The 20,463-nt window shown below is 48.0% G+C and overlaps 1 long non-coding RNA gene across 1 annotated transcript in view; it reads left to right on the forward strand.

Moving 5' to 3' along the window:
• LOC119697552 overlaps positions 1–19,933 on the forward strand; it is a 31,286-nt gene extending 11,353 nt beyond the window's left edge. The window contains exons 2-3 of the long non-coding RNA XR_005255868.1: positions 12,408–12,543; positions 19,886–19,933. This is a non-coding gene — a long non-coding RNA (uncharacterized LOC119697552). The remainder of the gene's footprint in view (positions 1–12,407; positions 12,544–19,885) is intronic.
• Positions 19,934–20,463: the final 530 nt, after the last annotated feature.

A 20,463-nucleotide genomic window follows, 5' to 3' on the forward strand; every position in this document is an offset into this window, starting at 1 on the left:
ACTACCTAAGTCGTTTACTTTCCTCACCCCTTGGGCTCTCAAGGCATCAGCTGTCAGGGCTGACCACCTGGAGGAGGCTTGGCAGGCTGCAGCAGCGCCCCAGGTCTGTGGGTACCCAGGTGCTGAAGGAGATAATCCCAGTCAGATCCCGATGGTTGCACTAACACGGAGCTACCACTGCTCAAAATTCAAACTGCTCTTGTTCAAACCCAGCCTGTTTTTTACCAGGGCTCAAAATTCAAACTGCTCTTGTTCAAACCCAGCCTGTTTTTTACCATGTGCTCAAAATTCAAACTGTTCCTGTGCAAACCCAGGCTGTTTTCTCCCCTTACAGAGGTGGGTGCACTTTGCAGCCCTCAGCCCTGTAAGGAAGCACAGAGGCCGAATTTCATCTCGAGAAGAGACTGAGCAGGGGCTGGTGACCCACAGAAGTGGAGGATGGCCCATGGAAGGTTGGATCAGCTGCATCAGCTGTAGGAGAATGCTTCCCCAGAGGAGACAGGGTCGTCCATCACCACTGTGCCCCATCTGGGCTCTCTGTGCCGTTTGGGCCTTCAAACCCCCACACGCCTCCACTGTGCACTTTAATAGAAACGTCCCTTACCCTGGGGGCAAGACAGAGGAGATAAATAATTAATTTTGTGGTGGACAATGACAAAGATCCCCTTAAGCAAGGCCTCTTAGCCTGAACCTCCTCAGTCTTCAGGACTGTCAGCGTATAAACCACACACAGGGACCTTGGAGCATCCACAGCATCATTCCTCAGGACTGAGGAGCCATCACCTCGGGTCCCCTCCTCTTCAGTGGTGTCTGCCACAGCAATTATTCCCGTGGCACACACACACACATGTTGAGCTGGCATCAAACCACGGTCTGAGAGCTGAAGCAGCTCCAGAGCCATTAACAACCTCTGGAATTGTGCAGCCTCCCCGCTGGCTGCCTTTTACGATCCCTTTAAATTGTCAGCTAACAAGATGGTGGGGACGTTGGTTTAATGATCATTAGCAAGACCCAATTAGCAGGGAAGCATAATGAATCCTCAAATGCAGGCTTGCTAATTTAAATACAGATAATTCATGGCACCAGTTGAGTGCTTAAACAAAGATTTCAGAGGTCTTTCTGCTTGTCAATAGCATGGGCACAAGCCTGATCGATCTCCATGAGTGACAATGGATTGGAGGCTTTGGCGTGTTTGTGAGAAATTTAACACAATTTATCTGCAGCAGCAAATGCTTCAATAAAGCTCCAGCTAAGAAACAGTCAAACTTCCACAACCATTTATCAGATTATCACACAAGAGGAAGGAGTGAAAAGCAGGAGGGAGAAAGAGAGAGAGAGAAAAAAAAAGGATCTGAGCACAGCTGCAAAATTTATTATCTTATTGTACCCTGAAACTGTATTTCTTCTTCCTATTGTGCATGTGACTGGGTCATTTTAGCAGCTAATTCCTGCATCTCAGAAGCACTCAGTATCACAAGGCAATGGGCCTTGGAGTCCAGGCTGTCAGCTGAACTCTGGAAGTTAATGGGCCAGGCAGCTTGCGTTGGCGGGAAGCATTCCAGGAGAAAACATCTTGATAAAAGAAAAAAACATCCAGAGAGTGACAAATGGCCCTGTGAGGCCAGAGAGGGAGCAAAAGCAAGACAGTGGAAAGAAAATAGTGCTGGGAGGAAAATAGAGGCTCATAAAAAATACACATTTGTGTATACATGTATGTGTCTGACAGAAAGAACTCAATAAAAACAGGCAGGCTGGGCACGAGGGATGCAGGAGCAGCTGTGGTTTCGGGCAGATTTGTCACAGAGTGGGTTTGGGCAGCTTGAAACTTGCAGGAGGAAAAGGAGAGGAGAAGAAGTTGATTTGATGAAGTAATTATGAGCAGGACAATGTGATGGAGAAGGGAAGAGAAGGTTTCACAGCTGTCAGGCAATTGAAAAGGATGATCAGATCTTGCGAAGGATGGAGGGTTTAGCTCCCTTTTTTCATCTCCTCACATCTCTCTCATGGCCTGAGTGGTGAGAGAGGCTTTGCCATCTCCAAGCTGGGGAGGACAGCAGCTGGATCAGCCACTCCTGCTGCAGACCCACGGGCTGGTTTGGGTGAGCTGGGGGCTCATTTGTCTCTGCTCAGCCCCATCTGCTTTCCAGCCCTGCCCTGGATGCCTGGTGCTCCCTTGCTCTCAAGCTGCCCTCCTTGCTGAGGCTGTAAAGGTGGTGAGGACTCCCCAAATTCCCCCTGGACAGCACAGGAGGGTGAGGATGCAGCTCTTGACGTGTGAGATGGCAGCACTTGGGATGAAATGTCCCCAGTCCATGGGACACCATCCCCATTTGGCTCACAAAGCCACACCAAGGCCAGTGCTGAGCTCCTCATTTCCCTTCTCACTTCTGCCCCTCAAGGAAAGCCAGGGATGTCCTTCACTGCTCACACACAGTGAATTAGTAGCCAAAGAGGCAAGATCCAGAGATTCCTCAGCACCAGTTAAGTGGTTCTTTGTTCATACTCAATCCTGAGAAGCTGGGTGGGCACAGCAAGACGGAGGACAGAGGATTGTCCTGTCAGCTGCAGGCTGACCTGACATAGAAGAATAATTCAGTCCTTAACATAAGCAGCCAGGGGTATTGAAAAGCTCCAGAGCATTCAGGACAGGGGGCTGACAAGCCTGGCCTGGGACCTGCAGAAGATATGTGCCATTCTGGCCTGGTGGAGGCCAGCTGGGACATCCTGGGCCACCTCAAATGGTGCCAGAAAGCCAAGGATGGGTTGTGATCCTCTCTCAGTACAAGCATTTATATCACAGACCTGCAAAGAAGTGGCTGGTGAATCACCTCACATCTCCTGACCATCAGAACACTCCACAGGGAGGATGAAAATTAACTTCCCTCAGCAGCTTTGCTGGCCTTGGGCAGACAAAATTCAAGGGCCAGTCTTCAGTCTGAGATATTAAATTAGTAATTGTGACTTCTTCTTAGTTTCATCTGTGCTTGCATGCCTAAAAGTCACATTTAGAGCCCTTCAGCTGCAAGTGGAAACCTGTGATTCTCACATCCTCATTGACTTGTGACTGGAGTTTTGTAAAAACATAAAGGAAAAAAATGAGACCTTTGTGAAAGTCAAAAGTGAAATTCCCAGGGCCTGTTCTGGACTTCCCACCACCAGCATGGCAGCCTGAGACTCCAGACAAAAACATGAGAAATGGAATTGTCACTTTGCTGCACTTTACCCAGGCTTGACCCAGAGCTGAGCTCAAAAAATCTTCCCCCACGAGTCTTGGAGATCAAGAAATTTCCTCATTTTCTCCTTCCAGAGAAGGTCACCCTCGCACAGTTTTCCCTGACTTTCTTAGAATCCCAGTATCATTAAGGTTGGAAAATACCTCTGAGATCATTGAGTCCAACTGTGCTGGCACTTTGTTGGTGCTGTTGGCAGATCAAGGGTTCTCTGGGCTGGATTTATTTTGTGCAGCAGCACAAGTCTGTAAAGAGTTTTCAGAATTTTGGAGGGATGGTTGAGCTGTTCCCAGAAGCCAAGGTCTCTCATTTTCTCTAGAGACATGTGTATTCTTGCCCATTTGGAAAGCCTTTATTTGGTCAGAGGAGCAGTAAATAAGGTTTTACTGACAACACCAGTCCTGTGAGCAATGATGGATTGTCACCACAGGAGCGTGACACTTCTCAGTGAAATAAACTCCTATTTAGTGAAGAAATGCTCCTAAGGGTGACCATCCAGAGCTGATCCCGAGCCAGGGGTTATCTCTTTGAAAAGTTTAGTTAAATGACAGAGCTGAACAGAATATTAATTGTCAGTATTCTTATTGTACCTAATTTTAAAAACAATTGGAAATCTAATTAAAATTAAACTCTCTGCTTTTGAGTAGTTGTTCAGTCTTGGTCTGGAAGCAGAAAGCTGACACTGAAATTTCTCATCCTGGCATGTGATTTATTGATAAAGGTGCTCAAATATGGAAACTGGGACTTTGATCTTTTCATGAGAAATAGTTTCCCCATCTGTAATACATGGGCTTTTCTGTCAGCTACTTTATAACTATGTAATAGCTGCAAAATATGAAATGAGTCTAAATAACTATTAAGGAGGTGGGATTTTCCTCTAATCAATTAACTTTTGAAAGCCCTCATCCTCCAGCAGCTCTCTTAGCACCGGTCCACAAATGGGATTGCTCATGCAAAAAAAAAAATAAAGAACACACAAGCTTTTTTTCCACAAGCCTTGATGCCATGATGTATCTTCCTTTTCAATTAATTTCAAAAAAAAAAACCCCATTTCTGTGTGTGGGGTTGGCATCACCAGGACTAAGGATATTCCATTATTTTCCCCCTCTCATGAGCTATGTTAATAACATCAAGACAAATCTGCTCTTAGGGAAAATTGCCTGGTGCAAGTGAAAGGAAAGCCTTTGATCCGTGAACCTTCTGCCCCACAAAAAGAGCTCCCCAAGCTTGCTTAGTCTACTGAAATGGGAGCTGGGATGGGATGCAGCTGTCTGCACATTTATCTCAGGGGTAAACATGAAAGATCAGGCAGAGCAAAATTGAGGGCAAAAGAGCTGAATGTGAGTCCATGAGAATGAGTGGTTACAGGAAGGTTTCTGACTCCCAGAGCAGAGCTGTCCTGGGACAGCCTCTGGGGAAAGGAGAAGGGGCAAAAAAAACCTCTGCTGATTTAACACAGAGGCTCTGAGTGGGGAGGAGTCCTTGGAAACACTTTATCTTGCCAGTTCCTGCCTTCTCCTCTCCCATCCTGACTGTTCTGAGCAGCGACCTTGGCCACTGGATAATGGAAGAGGGAGGAAACTTCAGAGGAATTGAAGAGAACAAACAGCAGAGGTTAAAAAGAACAGCACAGGTCATTGAGAGCCTCTGGGGAGCGGTTTGTGCACCATGCTGGGGCTGCAGGGATGGACGGATGGATGGATGCATGGATGATGGATGGATGATGGATAGATGGATGATGGATGGATGGATGGATGGATGGATGGATGGATGGATGATGGATGGATGGATGGATGGATGGATGATGGATAGATGATGGATGGATGGATGGATGGATGGATGGATGGATGGATGGATGGAGGGATGGATGGAGGGATGATGGATACATGGAGGGATGGATGCAAGGATGGATGATGGATGGATGGTTGATGGATGGTTGATGGATGGATGGATGGATGGATGGATGGATGGATGGATGGATGGATGATGGATGGAAGGATGGATGATGGATGATGGATGGATGGATGGTTGATGGATGGATGGATGGATGGATGGATGGATGGATGGATGATGGATACATGGAGGGATGGATGGATGATGGATACATGGATGGATGGATGGATGGATGGATGGATGGAAGGAAGGATGGATGATGGATGATGGATGGATGGAAGGATGGATGATGGATGATGGATGGATGGATGGAAGGATGGATGATGGATGATGGATGATGGATGGATGATGGATGATGCAAGAATGGATGAATGGATGGATGATGGATGGATGGATGATGGATGGATGGATGGATGGATGGATGGATGAAGGATGGATAGATGGATGAGGCAGGCATGATTGTCACTCAGGTGTAACTCCCCCCAAATACCATGACCAACCCCTGAACTGCCCTGTCCCACTGGCACCCCACAGCTCCACATTTCCCCCCTCCCAACAGCCTCTTCCCCCAGCTCCAGCACTTCTCCTCCATTTGGAGCGTGGTCCTGCAGCTCTCAGAGCTTGAGCCCCTCACGTCAGCAGCATCTCTGTGCAAGATGAGCGTGCCTGTGAAAGAGATCAGAGATGCTCTTTGAAGAGTCGGCAGAATTTTTCATTACGGATTCCCAGCTGCATTTTCCTGCTAACCTTGCATTCCTGAGGATGCAAAGTGAGACGGGGACGTACGTATGGAGAACATGTTACCCCTCTCACAGGCTACTCCCACAGCCAGGAAAATATGTCCTGTGAGTTTCCTCCCTGAGGAAGGCCAAAAATCAAATCAGTTTTTCCCCTGTAATTTTCCAAATGCTCTCTGGGCTGTTCCTGACGGTGTAGAAAGCTCACATTTCATCCCACAGCCCACAAAGGGTCCAGCATGGATATCTATCACAATAACACTGCCATCATCTTCCCCACTGCAGCTACCATTATTTAATCCTTATTTATAGCCCTCAGCTCCGAGAGGAGCAGCTTGTGTTAGCACACACACAGTGACAATAAGTGACTGGTGACAAGCAGCCCCTGGCAAGGATCACCACTCCTGTACTGGGGGAAGGAACTGGCACATTTTTATTAATTTTTATTATTATTTATATGTTATTGCAGTGCCTGACACGAGGTGCACAGCAATGGGTACGGGTGGGTTTTGAGTGTTTCTTGTTAAGTTTCTCTCAGCTCTGCTGTGGGGAGCACAGATGTGTGTTTGAGCTTGGTGAGGGATGGGGAAAAGGGAGACAGACCCAGGAGAGGGGGCAGGAATCCTGGAATATTCCAGGTCCACCGCCTGCTCCAAACACCTGCTCTGCCCAAACCAGGACCCCTCCCAAGTCCACAGTCCTTGAAGGTGATGCCAAGGCAGGGAAGGTGAAGAAAGGCTGGATGCAGTGCCAGGAAGGTTTCCCTGTTCCTCCTCAGGGACAGCCAGGACTGATCCGTGCCCGTGACCATTCCCAGAGCACATTCCTGTTCCCAGTGGTGTCAGTCCTGTTACTGCCTCTCCAAATACAACCCATCATTAATTATTGCTCATTAGCAATAGTATTATCATGACTGCTATTGTATGAACATATATAATTAATTATTCACTTTCTTAATTAAATACTTAATTATATTGATGGTTTAAATCAGGCCATCAAAGCACTTACAGCTCATATAAAATGATACCAGCACTGAAAGAGATCCTCATCCCCACCAAGACCTGTCCATTTGCTTCGGGGTTAAAAATTAATAAAAAGTCTAAATAAATAATATAATTTAATATAAAATATTAAATATTAATAAAAGAATTAATAAATTATTTGGGTTAAAACCAGTGTGCTTAGATTCACCACAGCATCACCTCATCACTCTGTCTTGATGTGTAAAGTCATACAAAATAAAATAAAAAAGGTGAGATAGACAAATGTATGAAGAGACAGATGTTAAAGGTGCACATCTGGAGGCACTGCAGCATCCCCAGCCTGTGTGCATCCCATGGGGAGCAGGTGTGCCCAGGCTGCTGCACAGACAGCGATCCTTCCACAAGGTTGTGGTGAATAAAGGAGTTCACTCCATGCAAATAGCCTGGAACATGCCCTTTTTGCCTCACACCTGGGTGAGGCAGAGGATCCAAAGCAACCAGCAGCCACCAGAGTGGTGAGATCAAACCCTGCTGCTCCTGTGCAAATCCTCTCCTCAGATTTGGGGGCTTGATTTTGCTGCTCACATGGAGTGATGCAGTCAGGATGCCAGCAGGGATCTGCAATATCCCTGCCAGCTCAGTGCAAGGGCTGCAGAACATCTCCAGCATCCTGGAGTTTTGGTGGGAAATCAGGAGAGAGACTCCAGGGTATCACAACAACAAGAGATCTCTTTGTTTGTGGATGGGCCCCCATGCATGATGCCAAATCTGGAGCTTAAACCTGAATTGAACCTACTGCAACTAACATGAAAAAGGGAAGGCACCCAGGCATTTTATCAGTCACAGCATGGTTTGGGTTGGAATGGACCTTAAAGATCATCCAATTCCACCCCTGCCATGGGAAGGGACACCTCCCATTATCCCAGGCTGCTCCAAGCCCTGCCCAACCTGGCCTTGGACACTGCCAGGGATCCAGGGGCAGCCACAGCTTCCATGGGCACCCTGTGCCAGGGCCTCGCCAGGTCACTCTCTTCACATTGCATGGGAACTTGGTTTACTCAGGACAGAATGAAATCATCCAGCTCCTGCTGACAAGGGAGATCTGATTCCATGACCATCTTCGTAGCTCTTCAGCACTGGATTTCCCTGCTGCCAGCATAAATCTGGGGTCACACCATCTAAACCCTTGAGTGTTTGTGCTGTCTCCTGGGTCCTGGCCTTCCTGAGCTGCTCAGTGTTGGTTTCTGTCCTCACTGATTTCTGCAGCAATTTCTGCTCAGTGTTTTCCAGTGGAAGGGAATGAGCTGCTTGCCACCCTGTGCTGACAGATTTCACTCTGCAGCCTGCACTGACCCCAGCTCCCACATCCAACAAAATTCCTCAATCTCCTTTCCCCTGCAGCTCGTGCTGCCTCTGTGAGGTGGCAGCAGGTTTTGATCACAGAGTGCAGAACATTTACAGGTTTTGAAAACAATGTTCAGCTAATTTATTAATTCCTATAGGGCTGTTAAATGCAAGGACAGCATTTCTGCAAGTCCAAGAGCCACAAAGTGAGCCCAGGGCCTGTTGCTCAAGGCAATACCACCGCTTGTTTTTCCTGCTCTCACACTCTGCTCTGAGCTCTTGATGCTCTGCTCGGTTCCTTGAACCCTTGGTGGACACAGGACAGGAGCTAGAAGGGCCATGAACCAACATGTGTGGATGTTCTTCACGCTCTGCTGGCTCCAGGTGTCCTTCTGTGAAGTACCTCAGCTTGCAGCAACCCATCCAATTCCTTTGAAGTCAATGTGACCTCAGGGTGCAAGAAGCAGCCTCAAGGCACCACTGATCTCCTCTTTCAGGTATCTGTGCTATCTGGGCTGCACAGACCACAGAGTGGAGGAGACTGGGAAATGCACCAAGACAGAAAGTGCCATTGTGTATGGCTTGGTGTCAATTAACTCTAGGAACACTCTGAATAAATTAAATTATGCTGCAATCTGAAACGAAACTGATTCTTAATTAAAAGATAAGTTATTTCTTAATCCTCAGATGATTTAAACAATAAAAAGTAGTTGTGGGAATTGCAGACAGCCTTGTCAGCTGGCTGAGCAGTTCCAGTGCTGAGGCCCTGAGCCATTCAGAGTAACCTCAGAGCTGTCCACTGCCACAGCCCTGCTTTCAGCAGGCTTTGGGCAAGGTGACAGAGTTCTCCTTCAACCCAAATCAAGGACATGGGTAGTGACTTTAAACTGAAAGAGGGAAGATTTAGGTTGGATATTAGGAATAAATTCTTCCCAGTGAGGGTAGGGAGGCCCTGGCACAGGCTGACCAGAGAAGCTGTGGCTGCCCCTGGTCCCTGGAAGTGTCCAAGGCCAGGTTGGACAGGACTTGCAGCAGCCTGGGATAGTGGGAGGTGTCCATGCCCATGGCAGGGGAGTGGAATTAGATTATTTTAAGGTCCCTTTCAGCCCAAACTATTCCATTATTCTGTAACTCTCCTTTTCTGCTTGCATTGTGAGCTCAGCTGGTGGATGCTGAAGAATCAGGATCTGGTTTGGAGACCTTGGTGATTAACAAGTGCAGCAATCAAGTGTGAAGTAGCACTGTGTCATGTGTCAAGAAAAACAAAGAATATTTCCTTTTATATTTCTATGGTTCATTCTGAAGAACAGGGGGTGGATTCCTCTAATATCCAGAGAGTGACCTCTTTGTACTTTGTCCTTATTCCCAGCACCAGGAGTTTATGTTCCTATTTCTCACTGAGCACGAGGACTTGGAATTCTTCCTTTTATCAGCCCCCAATAAATTCTAGAAAATATGGAGAAAAGCCTCATTCCAGTCACTACAGACAAAAACCCAAAAGGTTCCTGCTTTGTCTAGTTGCTTACCAGGGGATGTGCTGCAGCACAAAGGTATAACTTATGGCTGAATAACACACTGCAAGGAAACATAAATCACCACAAAAAGCCAAGGAGGAAAGTCTTATACAAGCACAATGTAGCCCGTGGGAGACAGTGGGTTTTTAGGCTGTGAGGAATGAAATCTCAGGCCTGATGGGTTTCTTACAATGATTTAGTCCCACTATCACCTGAGCAACTCCCCCTTGATTTCAGTTGTGTGAGTGAAGAATAAGTCTGAATAGTCATTTTGCCTTGACAGTCCCAATGCAGGCTGTCTTTTTGTTGACTCAAACTCATAATTCCCCCCCCAATTATTCAAATTATTCTTTTCAGTCATGGCCTTTGCTAAGATGTTCTGCTGCAGTACAATAAAGCACACATTTTAAAACACTCCCATAAAGCTGAAAGCACCACCACAGTCCATGGCTAGGTCTGATCCTTTGCTTCTGGAGGAAGCCCTCAAGACCCTGGACACCAACAGAGCTGTTTTTGATTCATGCTGGTGCAAACAAGGAGAGAAGTTGCCTTCCCACTTCATGGCTCATCACCTTGAGTGCCAGCAGGAGAATTTAGTTTTTTGCAGGATGTCGACTTGCACTGGTGCCTCAGCTAAGGTCCTAAAAGAGTCTGTCCCCATAAAAACACTATAACAAACAGCCCCTCATGTGTCACAAATCCCTCTTTGCCTCTGCTCCTGCAGTGAGCTCCATCATATTTCATGGGGTTCCCATTCTGAAAACGTGGGGACAGCAATTTTAAGACAACTTAAACCTGGGGACAGCAATTTTAAGACAACTTCCCCTATAGACAGCAAACTTCTATGCTTTTCACAATGACTATCCTGTTATATCTTAAAGCCATAATTATTTCTTGAATTATTTTCCTCTCAGATCCATAATCTGTTGCAATAAAAAAAGTTCAATGATTAAAGAGGCTGTACTCTCTCCTTCACTGAGGATTTTTTCAGCATTTTTATTTAAAGACCTATCCTTCCCCAGCTGTAAGGATTTTATGGATGTTCTCACAGAGAGAATCAAGATAGATATGCAAAGTTAAAGCTTTATCAGCTCACATAGGAGTTTTTATTTTCACGCTTCCACTCTGGAAATTGAAAGCCATACCATCTTCTCACAGATACAGTTAAAGAACTCCTTTTCCTTTCTGTGTCAGAAATTCCAAAAGGAAATTTACAAAGCTGGCCCAAAAAGTCATAAGGAACCTATTTTATGTACAGCTCTCTTCCCAAGAATGCTGTAGGTTTAGGGTAATTACTTGTTCTTGCAGTTTTGTGGGTTAAAATAAACCATCACTGTAGTTTGTTTTTCTTACAGCCTGATGTTAAAGTCTGCATTTCTGATTTTTAGTGGAGCTGGGCCTTAGGAAAGGCTGAAGGATTAAGAGTTTAACATAATTTAATCTCTTCAAATCTTGTAGCAGGAGACTGTGTGGTTTGCAGATGTTTTTGGTTTTAGGGTTTTGGGTTTTTTTTTTTGTTTCATGGTGTAAGCCTGGGGCTGGAGGATGGAGCTGGGAGGCCAAATCCTGATCTTGCACTGCCACTTATTTCCTGGGTGGTCTGGAAGAAAAAACTCTTGAATTACTTGTCTTGAGGACTGGATAGGGATGTTCCCCTCCCTTCTTGAACATTCCCACCCCGTGGGGCACTGAGCAGAGCAGGTATTGGGGTGGGAGCAGCCTGTGGGGCTGGGGGAGCTCAGGGTCTGGAGTCATAGAGTCAGAGAGTCATAGAGTTGTGGAATCATGGAATCATGGAATCAGAATAATGGAATTATGGAATCATGGAATCATAATGGTGGAATCATAGAATCATGGAATCAGAATCATGGAATCATAGAACCATAGAATCCTAGCGTCACAGAGTCATAGAGTTGTAGAATAGTTTGGCTTGGAAGGGACCTTCAAAGGCCATCTAGTCCAGCCCACCTGCAATGAGCAGGGACATTTCCAATGAGATCAGGTTGCTCAGAGCCCCATCCAACCACACCTCAAATATTTACAGGAATGGGGCATCCACCACCTCTCTGAGGAGCCTGTGCCAGTCCTTCACCACCCTTAGGATAAAAAATGTCACTTGGAAGCCACTTCTCCTTATCCCATGGAATCTTGTACGGTGCTGGGGCCCTGGCACAGGGTGCCCAGAAGCTGTGGCTGCCCCTGGATCCCTGGCAGTGTCCAAGGCCAGGCTGGACGGGGCTTGGAGCAGCCTGGGATGGTGGAAGGTGTCCCTGCCATGGCAGGGGTGGTGCTGGATGGGCTTTAAGGTCCCTTCTACCCAAACTATCCTGTGCTTCTGTGATTTTATGACTCAGATACGGTGTGGGTTCACTGGAAAGGTGAAGCTGGCACCTCCATCTGGGAAGGAGTTGATTAGTAACTAACAATGGGTTGGAGGATGCAGATGCAGACACTCTCCAGAGAGATGGCAGCAGGACTTGTTTATCATGCCTGACTATTTTCTACCCTTTTTATTTTAACCTCTGTCTTCATAAACAACACCATGGCTCTTCTCCCTGCACCCAGCCCAGTGGATACTCACAATCCCCTGTGCTTGGGGGGTTCCCTGTCTGTGCTGGCCCCTGTGCATGCCCAGGAGGTTCCAGAGATGCAGACCATGGCCACAACTAACACCACACCTGACTGAATGAACGTTTCCCTCTACAGGCACACATTTCCTTATATCCTGCTTCATTATGAGCACGCCCACTGCCCCAGCGTCTGCTTAGTGGAGGATGACTGATCTTAGAAGAGGTCACTTGTGTGATGGGATCTTCCTGGATGAGTCACCAAAAACCCCAAGGTAGGGACACACAGAGCTTTGTGTCCCCCAGGGCCTCCCATCCTGCTGCCTGGAGAAACAGCCTCGCCCTCAAGCAATGGCAGAAAAGCCCAGTGGTTTTGGCTCTCCCAGGAAAGCTCAAATGGACTGTGGAAAAGCTGGGTGAGGGTGTGGTCCCTGCTGCAGGGAGAGCAAGGCAGAGAGAACAGATAGGTAGGATTAAATTTGGCCTTAAATGGAAAAGCAGTTCTAGATTCCTCATCCCTGGACATCAGGACAGTCTCATGAGAGGGCAGAGGGGACAGCAGCACAACCACCCTGTGCCATGGCAGCTGTGTTCCCTGTCCTCTTCCCACAGCCACAACCTGGGGCTGGGCTGAATGAACAATTTGCAATCATGTAAAATCCCACCAAGCTGTTAAAGTGCTGGTGATTTATTATTCACAGAGTCACTGAATGGTTTGGGCTGGAAAGGACCTTAAGATCATCCACCTTAGGAAGGGCAGGGACACCTTCCACTATCCCAGGTTGCTCCAAGCTCTTCCCAACCTGGCCTTGGACACTTCCAGGGATCCAGGGGCAGCCACAGCTTCTCTGGGCACCCTGTGCCAGGGCCTCAGCGCTGTCACTCAGTTTGTCACTGGGCAGTGCCTGCCCTTTGCTAGATGAGCTACTACCAAAATGATGTCCACGGCTGACCAGCTCCAATTGCTTTTGCAGAGGTGCAAACCCCGTCTCTGAGCACACCAAACTCAGCTGCACCCCAAGGTGACCTTGCAAGTTCTTGTAGGCATCCCTTGTTCTGGAGGATGGTCCCTGGCAGTGACAACACCATCCCTGGGGAATGGCTGCAGGAACCAAGGAGCTGGGGAAATCTGGAGAGCCTTGCCAGCCACCTTCCCTTCCCACTTACCTCCCCAACCATTTATATCCCTCCAGCCTTTCCTCCTCTTAAGATAATTAAGGGCACAGGAGAAACTGAGCTAATTCTGTTGGGGCTGCTGCACGTCTCTTATCACCAGCTCTGCCTTCCCTCCTTCCCATGGATGTGTAATTAAAGCAGGTTTTTCTGCTGTGAGATAAAACACCTTGTTCCTCAGGACCAGTTTCAGTCGCAGCAGAACTTGGCCTAAAATTTTAGCCCTTCTCTTGGAAACTCCTCAAAAACTCAACCAAAATGCTCAGCTGCCTGTGGATTCAGGGTGAATTCCCCTTCCCAGTCAGTGCCCAGGACAATCCTGCTGTAAAGGGCTGTCAGTCTGGAATGGGTCACTTTGGGTCACTGACCGACCCTCGCTGCCCTCCCTGCCCAGCTGGCATTAAATACCAGCCTGTGCCATTTTTAAATGCTGCCATGGCAACCTTAAAACAGACCCCTGTGCCAAGTCCTAGGGCTGCCACAGCCACCCCGAGCCCTGGGGACAGGTTTAGGAGAGGCATAAAGCAAAATAGCACCAGGGGGCACAAGGACAGCACAAGGCCCTTCCTTCCTCTGCAAGGGAGGGATGAGCTGGTGAGATCCCCCCGTCTCTGTGCCTGATTTTGTGGGAGAAGGGAAAGGAGAGAGAGGGAAAGGTCTCAGCCTCCTCTGCCTGCAGGAAACCTGAAAACAAGAGGCAGGGCTGGCAGGGAGCAGGGAAATGCCCTGGCCACCAACAAACAGAGGTTATGGCCAGTGCTCAGAGGGGAAAAAGTGTTGGGTCGCCAGCTCACAGAGCAGGAGGGACCTCATCTGGGTGAAGGCTTTCTGCAGGTCATAGAACTGCACTTGTGAACTCATCCACCAGGCCCTGCCCCCTGGGAGGGCACTGAGCACTGATGTCCCCCCTGCAGGTGACACTGACCCAGCCGAGAGCTGTGGTTGCCTGTGCACACCTTAAATCATGGAGTCACAGAATGGGCTGGGTTTAAGGCACCTTAATGATCATCCACTTCCAAAACCCCTGCCATGTGGGGTTTAATCCTCTAGATTAGGTTGCTCCAAGCCCCTTCCAACCTTGAACAAGCGTTCAAAGCAGCCACAGCTTCTTTGAGCAACCTGCACCAGGGCCTTGCCCCCCTCAAAGAGAATTTATTCTAATATCTAGTTTAAACCTGCCCCTTTCAGTCTTTCCTCCTTGTCCCCAGTTCCTCTCCAGCTCTCCTGGAGCCCCTTTAGGCCCTGGAAGGGGCTCTGAGCTCTCCCTGGAGCCTTCTCCTCTCCAGGTGAGCACCCCCAGCTCTCCCAGCCTGGCTCCAGAGCAGAGATGTTCCAGCCCCTGGAGCATCTCCATGGCCTCCTCTGGACTCTGTTCCAACAGCTCTGTGTCCTCTTTGTGTGGAGGGCCCAGAGCTGGACACAACACTGCAGGTGGGGTCTCACAAGGACAGGGCAGACTGGGACAACCCCCTCGCTCTGCTTCCTTGCTGGATTTATGAGACTCCAGCCAGGCAGTGCTTTACCAGACCTTGGGTCAGTGCCACTCTCCCTTCCTTCTAAGCCTGCTGTCTCGGGTTCAAGGATACAATTCCCACAGGGTAAAGAGTTACAGGGTGATACTGAGCCCTGTTTGCTGCATTTCCCAGCGCCAGGTGTTCCTCACAAAGGCAAGATGGCATTTTCACCTCCTTTCTTTCATCACAGCTATAAATGACCATTCCTTATCTCTTTAAGGCCCCTGTAAGTCCCAGGATGAAGACCAGGGCTAAGGGTCACATGAAAAGGGATTTTTTAGCACAAAGTTGCAATGATGTCACTGAATAGTGAATCCCAAACTCGTGCTCAACCCGGGATCACCCAATTCCCCCATAAGTCAGCAGAGTTTTGGGTTTTTTTTGGTTTTGGTTCTTTTTGGTTTTGTTTTTTGTTGTTGTTGTTGGTTTTTTGTTTTGGTTTGGGGTTTATTTTTGTGGGAAATAAAGTGTTTTCCTAAGTGTTTTTTTTTTCTTCCTGAGTGTTCAGGCTCAGCAGGAGTGGGTGCCTCTCCCAAAAACTCTGTGTCAGGTTAGGCCAGCTCTGAATTTCTTCCAGCTGCTGGTTTTTGTGACCACACTCCCATAAATTGGAGCTGAGCAACAATTGCAGGGAATATTGTGGTTGCCCCTGCCAGCACCTTGAGGCTTTACTACAAGGTGGTTATTGATCCTGGTAGATAACAGCCTTTCCTGTGGAAACCAATAGTATCTCCCACAGTTGACTAGGCTGTAAATTATTGGGGATTATTTTCATAACTTTGGACTTGGCTCTAGTTTGTTGCCTTTTTCTGAGGGGAGAAACAGTCATGGTTTATTTTCATAAGAATCTTCTTAAGGCTTATTGATGGGAGTCAGTCTCAGGGCTCATTTAAATGAGACACATCCTCACAGCCTTTGCTGAATCAAAGCTCAGAGCTCTCCTAGCATTTCAAGCTTTTTTTTTTTTTGCTTTTTTTTTTTTTCTTTTTTCCTTCCACTTCACCTTTCAGTTACATGATCCTGAGGGCAGAGATGGTGTGATAGGAGTTCCAGCTGTGAGGCTGGGGGTGCTGGGCTTGCCAGCAGGATGAAGCTGGTGATAAGGCACAGTTCCCTTCTGTGATAGGTGCTCCCGGTGTTGGCTGCATTTGATCCTGAACCATGCAAAACAAGAGGAACACTGCATTCCTCTGCCTCCCATTCATGGATTTCACCACAAGGGCTGTTCTCTGGCTGCTGCACAGTGGGTGTGAAAGATTAACATCTGCAATAGCAGAGCCAAACCCTGGCTGCAGATAATCATGCAGAAGGTATCTCATCCTCCCCGGGGTCACTCTTCTACCAAGTGTTTTCACTCAACCTGCCAGTTTTTTTGGGGGAGATAAACTCGCTTGAACATGTCTCCTGAGTTGCAGAGATGTTAATATTGGATAGAGCTGGCTGCTCATTTCCTCTTCTTCCTGTTCTCTTCTGTGCTTTTGACAACGAAGAGAAATGCTTTGTGCTTCTTAAACTGCAGCGAGGATGTTCCCATTCCTCAAACCATGAAAGCACCAGGGCAAAGAGACACTCAGCTAGTAAAACTTGGTTTGGAATGCAAAGATGTGCCCAAACTAGCATCTTCTGTCTCCAGTATTTGTCAGTTCCTTAGGAGATCAAGGGAGCAATGATCCTAAAATCCTAGAATGGTTTGGACTGGAAGGGACCCTAAAGATCATCTCATTCCACTCCCTGCCATGGGCAGGGACACCTTCCACTATCCCAGGTTGTTCCAAGCCCCATCTAACCTGGCCTTGGGCACTTCCAGGGATCCAGGGGTGGCCACAGCTTCTCTGGACACCCTGTGCCAGAGCCTCAGCACCCTTACAGGGATGGATTTCCACCTGACATCTCATCTAAACATTCCCCTCTGCCAGTTTAAGGGCATTGCCTCCTGTCTCTTCATGCCCTTGTCAAAAGCCCCTCTCCAGCTCCCCTGTACCCTCCTTTATTGATGAAGCCTAATGCTTCTTTGGGCTTGTCCCCTTCCCACAGTCCACAGAGAAAACTGCAGAACATGTTCAGATCCCTCCAGTTAAGGGGTGAGCCTCACCTCACCCAGGATTTTCACAGGAGTTCTCTATGCCCAGGCTCCCTTCTGAGCCAGGGCTGAGAAAATGGCAGTCCCTGAGGGGACCTAGTTTATATGTCAGTTTGGGGATTAAATTAATCATGTTCCAGCAGTTGCCATTGCTCTCCACTGTTACAAGCAGGATTTTGAACATCCCAGAGAGACAAACTCCCCACCAGTGCTTGCTGTGAGTGGTGTGGTCCCTTCTCTCAGTGAGATGCAGCCTGTCTTCATGAGAGGAGCAACAGGAGATAGGACTAGGCTGGGTAAAAGTAAGGTCATTTTCTTTTCTCCCCACTGTTACTGAAGGACAAGGAAGGCAGCTCAGATTATCTGCTCCTCTGAGGGCTTCTGGCCTTGTCTTTTAACTGCTGTGATTATTAATTGATCAAACAGAGAAGCAGAAGAGGTTTTGGGATGTGTGGCTCTGTCATCCCAGCTGGTGAGATGAGCAGACTCAAAGCAGAGAATTGGTCCTGCTCCTGCAAAGGGCCCTCTTAAGATGTCTAAAGCTGCATGGACCAATCATTTTGCATTAAGTTGATTTGGCACAGTTTGCTCTGCTGCCTCTTTCATAGAGAAGAGCAGCCTTCCCCCAGAAACTGAAAACCACCAGCATTTTCTAGAAGTGGGCAGTGACAAAAGAAAATGAAAATAGAAAACCAGCCATTAAAAAAAAAAAAGCAACTCTTAAACAGCAGATGAAAGACGTATCCTGCAACTTCCAGGGAACTCAGACAAACCTTGAGATGCTCCAGTCAGCAGAGGTGAAAAGGGAAATGTAGGAAGTGTGGTGTGAAATTGCAGGACCCTCCTGGTCGTGCAGCCCGTGCCCGGAAAGCGCCTTGGCGTATTTCTGAAGTGCAGATTTAGCACAGCATCCTGGGAGAGCACATTTCAGTTCCTGCATTTCATTCATTTTTATGCCTTTCTAATGCAGATGCAGCTGAACTATACCATTGATTCATGCACACACCTCTTTTCCATATAGATGATGACTGCATCAAAGGAGCCAGCGCTCTGAAATAGCACACAGTGAAATACCACAGCAATTCTCATTTGGAGTCTATAGTGGGAGAGCAATTTCCAAAAATGAAGGGCAAGGTTCCTAATCCATAGCAGCTTTTTGCCAGAGAGATGTGGGAGAGAAGAAACAGGATGCATCCTGCATGAATCATCGCTGTAACCACCCTGGATTTATTAACTGAAATTTTGAGGAATAACCAAAAGTGATTAAAACCTCAGATGTCTGGTGAAAGGCGTCGCCTCAAGCACTGGCTGTTGTGAGATAGTGCCATAGTCTTCCTGTTGATTTCAAAGAATTGAGGGCTAAAAGGTCAAGTTTTCAAGAGCAAATAATTCATTGTTTAAAATTATGGGACAACCACCTATCACAGAGAGGGGTAAAGACATCCCCAGGTCCTGGGAACCTCGTCCTTCCCTAAAACAGGGTGACTACAACCACCCCTTTTCCTTTTCACTCACCAGCTCACTGGTATTTGCACAACTGCTGCCTCCCAGTCCTACCTTAGAGACCCCAAATTCCCCTTTCATTTCCACCACCTGTAGATTCACCCTCACCAAGGTGTTGAGCCATGTCCTTTGCGTGGAGAATGTCCAGGTTTTGGCAGAGCAGTCACAGTTTCTCCTTGAGGTTCTTCCTCCAGGTGTTGCTTTGTGACCCACCCCTGACCGCCTGGCCAGAAGGAGAGGGGCACAGGTCACCCCCACGCTGGAAGTGGCTCTTCTGTATCCAAAATTATGCTCAGTGCTGCATGTTCTGAGCTGCTGCCTTTGACCTTCCCCCAAGACAATCCCTGAGATCCCAGAAGCAGGGAGCTCTGTGAGCTCGGGGGGTGTGAAGGAGCCATGGGGTGATCAGTGGAAGGAGCAGGAGGACTTTTCTTGCCCTTCAAGTCACATCCCTTTAGTGCCCTCACTCCATATTTTACGAGCTTATTTGTACGTTCAGATTCTCCTCGGTTGTGTCCTGGCTAGCACGGGTTCCAAATCAAAATTCCTGCTCTATCCAGCGAGTTCTGCAGGGCTGTCCTTGGCAGCTGGCTCTGGCAGGCTCCTGGAGGGAAGCTTGGGCTTCTGCTTTCCTTTGCTGCTTATCTCCCAATATGAGCTGCAGACCCCCTGCTCAAGCTGCCCCTTTGCCTATCCTTGGACATCTTCACTGTGCCCAGCCTCCAGAGCCCTTCCTGCTGTGGTTCAGCCCCGTGAGCTCCCTTTGGGATAAGTGTGCAGGAATTTTGGCCCTCCATCTGCCATATCCTGGCCTGAGCTTCTGCCCACACTCAGCCTCATCCAAATCTCCCAGGAGGGAGCTTTGTGGTCCTCAACAGAGAAAGCATCACTGCAGTGAGAAACGCTGGAGAGTCCAGAGCACCTCCTGAGCGCCCTGAACAAGCTGGAAGGAAAGTTTCTCTGGGTAACATCAAGGACACACATCAAGGACTCCCAGTGAAGCTTGGGGTACACAGCCCTCATCTCTCTTTGTGCTCCCCTACCAGCTGGGTCTGTCCCCACACCCTTTCTGCCAACTGCTGAAGGAGAAGTGAGGAGGGAAGCAGAGATGAAGATGTTCCTCCCAGAGGGGTCTGTTTCTCCTTGGGCAGCCCTGAGGATCTGGAGATAAGAGAGTGTTTCCTCTGTATTTTAGAGGGGCCAAGAGAGTCAGGGAAGCTCAGAGCTAAGTCACCAGCCAGGTCATTTCCCCTTCATGCTGTCAGAGCTCAAGCAGAGGGAGGAGAAGGTTTTGTTTTGTTGGTTTTGTTTTGAGGGTTTTCTGTTTGTTGGTTTTTCCCTTCCCAGCTCAACAGGCCCAGTGATACTTCAGCATCCTGGAAAACACAGCAGAGGTAGGTGGCTCTACCCAGGAGCAAAACAGCCTGAATTGTGGCACTTAGAGACAGGGACATCCTGTCAACATGAAGCTTTCTGTGTAAGCCAGCCAAGGGGTGAAAAATCTGGAAGGGATGGGCGTGAATTTGCCAGGCAGAAGGGAGGGTGAGGAAGTCCTGGGATCAAGGACCAGAAAGGGCATTGAGAGACCAGGCAGCCTCTCTCCATGGTCTGCATGGCTCAGCTCTGGGCTCTGCATCCTTGAAGGCTCTCCCCACCTTCAGGGGTGTTCATCTGGGGAGGCTGGATACCCACTCCTTGCTATTTTTAAAGCTGAATGTTAATATCTTTAATTGCCAGAGCTCCAGGAAGAGAGCCAGAGCTAAAAAGTATCTACTAAGAAACTGCCAAGAAACACTGTTAAACAGGATCTAGGAAAAAAGCCAGGCACAAAAATTTATGATCTTTATCTCTGCAATAATAATTTCTCAGTGGTCAACCGAGGAGCAGAACAAAGGTCACTGGTTTTGTATCAGCTGCAGTTTGTG

Source organism: Motacilla alba, chromosome 2 (genome assembly GCF_015832195.1).
Source record: "Motacilla alba alba isolate MOTALB_02 chromosome 2, Motacilla_alba_V1.0_pri, whole genome shotgun sequence".
Lineage (NCBI taxonomy): Eukaryota > Metazoa > Chordata > Aves > Passeriformes > Motacillidae > Motacilla > Motacilla alba.